The sequence below is a fragment of the Salvelinus fontinalis genome, chromosome 32 (genome assembly GCF_029448725.1).
Source record: "Salvelinus fontinalis isolate EN_2023a chromosome 32, ASM2944872v1, whole genome shotgun sequence".
In the NCBI taxonomy this organism is placed as follows: Eukaryota; Metazoa; Chordata; class Actinopteri; order Salmoniformes; family Salmonidae; genus Salvelinus; species Salvelinus fontinalis.
The window spans coordinates 17,091,304-17,098,536 of NC_074696.1; the positions used below are offsets into that span (position 1 = coordinate 17,091,304).

Consider the following 7,233-nt stretch of genomic DNA (forward strand, 5'->3'; position numbering starts at 1 on the left):
AATTCATGTGTCTGAAGGTAGAACTCCGCCTACCCGGCAGGCCCAGAGAGCAAATCAAGTGCACTTATAGGCCTAATGCTGGTCAATCAGATATTCCAGATCACCGTGTCTACACAGTTTCCTCGCTCCATAGACTATAAAAAGAAGCCTTGAACTGTGAGATTTCAGAACATTTAAAACCAAGAGTAGAGAGAGACTCAACGAATACAGCAAAGAGCTGCTGTTTTTATGAAAAAGTTCAAGTTTAAGTTGTTATTCAGCACTGTCAACACTTAGTTCATCAGTTTTATAAGCCATAAAATGCGAGTGTTTCGATAAGCTTGCGTTGTTGTTATTTCTCTGGTCATAGGAGTAACAATATTAATTGGTTCATGAGGCAGAAGTAATGCAGTGCAACTTAAGCCTCACCATCAGCTGGAAGACTGTGTCCCCATTTCTCAGTCGAGGGAGGGAGAGAGGAGGGACAGTGAGTCGGGTGAGAGGCAGCCTTACCGCTGCTTCCTCCATCCCCTCAGACTGACCCTCAGATGCAGGCCATCAGCACAGTAAACAAAACAAGCGAATTATTATGCTCACTCAGCTGTGCCTCACAAGTAATAGAACAAATGATCAATTACCAGTGTGATCATATACCTACAATTTTAAATATAATTTAAAAAGATGGTCTGAGAAGAACAACATTGGCTGGGCAATTCAAGCGTAGCCAATATGCAGTGATAATTAGACCAAATTCCTATTTCCATCCATGACTAATTTAGGAAAGAGTCAATTTGAGCTAGCTAGCTAGCCACCGGAGGACAACAACAACGAGATGCAACAATTCAAGTTTATTCTGTCAATGGCGTTTGGCTTGATGTGATGTGATTGGTGTGAAGCCAAATCCAAACTGGCTTCCCTTGACACTTTTTTTTGGTGGACCAGGACCATTCACAGTTGAGCTTGCTCAGTTTAGCTCAACATTGATTGGCTATTATTTCATTTTTTAAATATTAAGGGCGTCCAAATGCTCGCTGGCTTCCCTTGCATTCAATGCTACGGGCGGCAACAATATCATCCTCTTTATAACCAGACAGCATCAGATACATGGGCTATCCATACAGAGACAGAGGTGCGCTGTTTCATTCGCTCGGATACTTTCTCTGGTGAGATACATTCAGCCTTACGCAAATTGAAAAACAATTATGAAACAAAGAAATATACATAATTTTTTATATATATAAAAATTATTATATATATATATAGAGAGAGAGAGAGAATAATTTTTGGGGGAAATCCTGGTTTCCTTTAGCATCCATGAATACACGCCACTGAGTCTACCCCGTCCAGTGTACAGCACGTAAACACAGGCTGTGTTTCTACCACTTTCCCCAAGTGAGTACACAGAAGAAAAGTCAAAATTATAATAAATAATTTTTCACGGATAGAGACAGAGAACTGATTGCTGATTTCCTATGGAGTAACAGGTGTAGAGCCGGCAGTGAGACAGCAGGAGAGAAGAGGTGTGTCCTATAGCTCAGCATCTACACCCACACCCACACACCGACACACCCACACACACACCCACACAGTCGCACGCACTGACACTAGGGTTGTGAACGTTTAAACAAAATTGGAATCGTTAACGTTTAGAAAAAACGTTTTTTCCCTTTACAAAACAAAATATAAATCACAAAACTACCACTAACAGGTCCCGATCATCATCATAAAGACAAAAATACAAATACCTAATGCAACAATGCTGTAACGCTACTTTTTGCCACAGACATAAAACGCTCAGCACGTCATCGTTGTTAAAAGTAGAAAAATGTCAGTGAGACAGGGAAGCGACAGCAGCGAAGTCCTGTATGACAATACTTTGACAAGTTATACGAGAAGGTGGTGAAATACAAGGTGGAACTGAGCTAGAGTGGCAGTACAGGTGCAATACTTAACCATCTAAAAAGGGGGGCACCGTAAGACCCCTAAACAGTACAGGTGCAATACTTAACCATCTAAAAAGGGGGGCACCGTGAGACCCCTAAACAGTACAGGTGCAATACTTAACCATCTAAAAAGGGGGGCACCGTGAGACCCCTAAACAGTACAGGCCACTAATAACAGACATTAGACAGGTTCACATAAAAGAAGTGCAAGAAGGGACGGAGTGAAAAAAATCACAGCGCTGATTACAGAAACGATTCCAGTTGATATGCAGCCATTGTCAATGGTAGAGGATATCGGCTTTACTGCTCTGACGGCACATCTAGAGCCAAATTGTACAATGATTACTCTGCAAGTATAAAGTGCAAGTTCTAAAACACCCCATGCATGGCGTTAAAAAAAATAATTGTTGGACGTCTATGAACACGCTGTCATACATCACTGCAATGAGTCATCACATTGATGAGAGGTGGAACATGAAGTCCTATGTACTGAGGACCAGTGGCGGTCGGTGCCGTTTAAGGTGAGGGAGGACACTTCTTTTATCATGAGCATGGCCTTATTTCTATTATAGCATATTGGATGACTGTCATTCATATTCCATTCACCCAGTTCAATGTAACATCGAAAGGTTTAGGCTATTACATGATACTCAAATTTCCCTATACCCATCATGAGGTTGCTACAACCTAGTCTATGAATGAAAGTTTACAACGTAGGTGCACACAGGTCGAGAGAAACATTTGAGATGACAGACAGTGACACATGGACAGACAGTGACACATTCAATACCGCCTTGTATTCAATACCGCCTTCCCTGCATCTAGCTTATCTAGGGTGTGACTTAGGTCAGTTAGGATCACTACTTTATTTTAAGAATGTGAAATGTCAGAATAATAGTAGAGAGAATTATTTATTTCAGCTTTTATTTCTTTCATCACATTCCCAGTGGGTCAGAAGTTTACATACACTCAATTAGTATTTGGTAGCATTGCCTTTAAATTGTTTAACTCGGGTCAAACTCACCCAACTTATTGGGTAGCCTTCCACAAGCTTCCCACAATAAGTTGGGTGAATTTGGCCCATTCCCCTGACAGAGCTGGTGTAACTGAGTCAGGTTTGTATAACTCCTTGCTAGCTCAAACTTTTTTAGTTCTGCCCAAAATGTTCTATAGGATTGAGGTCAGAGCTTTGTGATGGCCTCCCCAATACCTTGACTTTGTTGCCCTTAAGCCATTTTGCCACAACTTTGGAAGTATGCTTGGGGTCATGTCCATTTGGAAGACCCATTTGCAACCAAGCTTTAACTTCCTGACTGATGTCTTGAGATGTTGCTTCAATATATCCACATAATTTTCCTGCCTCATGATGCCATCTATTTTGTGAAGTGCACTAATCCCTCCTGCAGCAAAGCACCCCCACAACATGATGCTGCCACCCCCTTGTTTCACGGTTGGGATGGTGTTCTTCGGCTTGCAAGCCTCACCCTTTTTCATCCAAACATAACAATGGTCATTATGGCCAAACAGTTCTATTTTTGTTTCATCAGACCAGAGGACATTTCTCCAAAAAGTACGATCTTTGTCCCCATGTACAGTTGCAAACCGTAGTCTGGCTTTTTTTATGGCGGTTTTGGAGCAGTGGTTTCTTCCTTGCTGAGCGGCATTTCAGATTTTGTCGATATAGGACTCGTTTTACTGTGGATATAGACGCTTTTGAACCTGTTTCCTCCACCATCTTCACAAAGTCCTTTGCTGTTGTTCTGTGATTGACTTGCACTTTTCGCACCAAAGTATGTTCATCTCTAGGAGACAGAACGCGTCTCCTTCCTGAGCGGTATGACGGCTGGGTGGTCCCATGGTGATTATACTTGCGTACTATTGTTTGTACAGATGAACGTGGTACCTTCAGGTACCTTGTACAGATGAACGTGGTATCTTCAGGTTTGGAAATTGCTCCCAAGGATGAACCAGACTTGTGGAGGTCTACAATTATTTTTTTGGCTGATTTCTTTTGATTTTCCCATGATGTCAAGCAAAGAGGCACTGCGTGTGAAGGTAGGCCTTGCAATACATCCACAGGTACACCTCCAATTGACTCAAATTATGTCAATTAGCCTATCAGAAGCTTCTAAAGCCATGACATCATTTTCGGGAATTTTCCAAGCTGTTTAAAAGCACAGTCAACTTAGTGTATTGCGATACAGTGAATTAAAAGTGAAATAATCTGTCTGTAAACAATTGTTGGAAAAAGTAGATGTCCTAACCGACTTGCCAAAACTATAGTTTGTTAACAAGAAATTTGTGGAGTCGTTGAAAAATGAGTTTTAATGACACCAACCTAAGTGTATGTAAACTTCCGACTTCAACTGTATGTAGATATTCCATTTTAAAAAATCACCCGTTTCCAGCTACAATAGTCATTTACAACATTAACAATGTCTACACTGTATTTCTGATCAATTTTATGTTATTTTAATAGACAAAAAATGTGCTTTTCTTTCAAAAACAAGGACATTTCTAAGTGACCCCAAACTTTTGAATGGTACTGTATATATTTTTTAAAGTCAGTTAACAACAAATTCTTATTTACAATGACGGCCTACCAAAAGGCAAAAGGCCTTCTGCTGGGACGGAGGACTCACCAATCAATGAGAAACTTGACCCTGTCTCTCACTCATAAACTTGGGGTCAGTGTGGCAACAGCAGTGATCATGCTTTTCTCCAAGTCGAGTCTGTTCCTGTTCTTGGTCTTGATTAGAGTCATGGATGAAAATGTCATTTCACATACATATGTAGATCCAAAGGGTAACAGTTCATTCAGTGCATGCTTCCCCAAATCAGAATATTCCTTCTCCACATCATGCAAGAACTGTGACAGTCTCCAGGCCACGGCCTGAGGACACATCCAGAAGATTATCCTGCAGTCTGGTAGGAATGTTGTTGTTGGTACTGTAAGTCATGAAAGGATTATACACCCAGTCAAGTTTGGCAGACTTGTTTTCAATGTCAGGGAAGTAGGAGTAGAACTCACTGTTGAGATTGGGTAAATGTGAGCTAACTATTTGCACCATAGGAGCTCTGTCAACATCGTATGTAGAAAGGTAGGTGTCAAGCTGCTGGAAACAACTTCTATCCCCATCTTCACATTTATTCTCCCAGAGTTTGATCTTCTTCATGAATCTACGCACATACAGTACATGTTTAGAATGTGTGTGTCGAATACAAATTCCATCTAGACACCGTTGCCCTAGTAGAGCACACAAAAAAACTATACATACCTTGGCCTAAACATCAGAGCCACAGGTAACTTCCACAAAGCCGTGAACGATCTGCGAGACAAGGCAAGAAGGGCATTCTATGCCATCAAAAGGAACATAAAATTCGACATACCAATTAGGATCTGGCTAAAAATGCTCATTGCCGTTCATGGTTGTGAGGTCTGGGGTCCGCTCACCAACCAAGAATTCACAAAATGGGCCAAACACCAATTTGAGACTCTGCATGCAGAATTCTGCAAAAATATCATATGTGTACAGCGTAAAACACCAACTAATGCATGCAGAGCAGAATTAGGCCGATACCCGCTAATTATCAAAACTCAGAAAAGAGCCGTTAAATTCTACATCCATCTAAAAGGAAGCGATTCCCAAACCTTCCATAACAAAGCCATCACCTACAGAGAGATGAACCTGGAGAAGAGTCCCCTAAGCAAGCTGGACCTGGGGCTCTGTTCACAAACACAAACACACCCACAGAGCCCCAGAACAGCAACACAATTAGACCCAACCAAATCATGAGAAAACAAAAATATAATTAATTGACACATTGGAAAGAATTCACAAAAAAAACAGAGCAAACTAGAATGCTATTTGGCCCTAAACAGAGAGTACACCATGGCAGAATACCAGACCACTGTGACTGACTGTGACTGACTCGTCGTATATGGCAGGGCTATTACAGACTACAAAGGGAAACCCAGACGCGAGCTGCCCAGTGACGCAAGCCTACCAGACGAGCTAAATGCCTTTTATGCTCGCTACGAGGCAAGCAACACTGAAGCATGCACGAGAGCACCCGCTGTTCTGGATGACTGTGTTATAATGCTCTCGGTAGCCGATGTGAACAAAACCTTTAAACAGGTCAACATTCACAAAGCCGCTGGGCCAGACGGATTACCAGGACGTGTACTCAAAGCATGCGCGGACCAACTGTCAAGTGTCTTCACTGATATGTTCAACCTCTCCCTGACCGAGTCTGTAATACTTACATGTTTCAAGCCGACCACCATAGTACCTGTGCCCAAGGAAGTGAAGGTAACCTGGCTAAATGATTAGAGCCCCGTGGCACTCATGTCAGTAGCCATGAAGTGCTTTGAAAGGCTGGTCATGGCTCACATCAAAGGCATCCTCTCGGACACACTAGAACCACTCCAATTCGCATACCGCCCCAACAGTTCCACAGATGACACAATCTCAATCGCACTCCACACTGCCCATTCTCACCTGGACAAAAGTAACACCTGTGGGAGAATGCTGTTCATTGGCTTCAGCTCAGCATTCAACACCATAGTGCCCACGAAGCTCATCACTCAGCTAAGGACACTAGGACTAAACACCTCCCTCTGCAACTGGATCCTGGACTTCCTGATGGGCCGACCCCAGGTGGTAAGAATAGGCAACAACACGTCTGCAGCGCTGATCCTTAACACTGGGGCCACTCAGGGGTGTGTACTTAGTCCCCTCCTGTATTCCCTGTTCACCCACGACTGCGTGGCCAAACATGATTCCCACACCATCATTAAGTTTGCTGATGACACAACAGTGGTAGGCCTGATCACCGACAATGATGAGACGGCCTATAGGGAGGAGGTCAGAGAACTGGCGATGTGGTGCCAGGACGACAACCACTACCTCAATGTGAGTAAGACAAAGGAGCTGATCGTGGATTACAGGAAAAGGCGAGCCAAACAGACCCCCATTCTCAGCGACGGGGCTGTAGTGGAGCGGGTCGAGAGTTTCAAGTTCCTTGGTGTCCACATCACCAACGAACTATCACGGTCCAAACATACCAAGACAGTCATGAAGAGGGCACGACGAAACCTTTTCCCCCTCAGGAGACTGAAAAGATTTGGCATGGGTCCCCAGATCCTCAAAAGGTTCTACAGCTGCACAATCGAGAGCATCCTGACCGGTTGCATCACCGCCTGGTATGGCAACTGCTCGGCAGCTGACCGTAAGGCGCTACAGAGGGTAGTGCGAATGGCCCAGTACATCACTGGGGCCAAGCTTCCTGCCATCCAGGACCTATATAA

The 7,233-nt window shown here is 43.3% G+C and overlaps 1 protein-coding gene across 5 annotated transcripts in view; it reads right to left on the reverse strand.

Annotated features, from left to right (window-relative positions):
- The window catches only part of LOC129830811 (alpha-catulin-like), a 115,265-nt gene that overhangs the window by 43,214 nt on the left and 64,818 nt on the right, over nt 1-7,233 (reverse strand). The window lies entirely within an intron of this gene.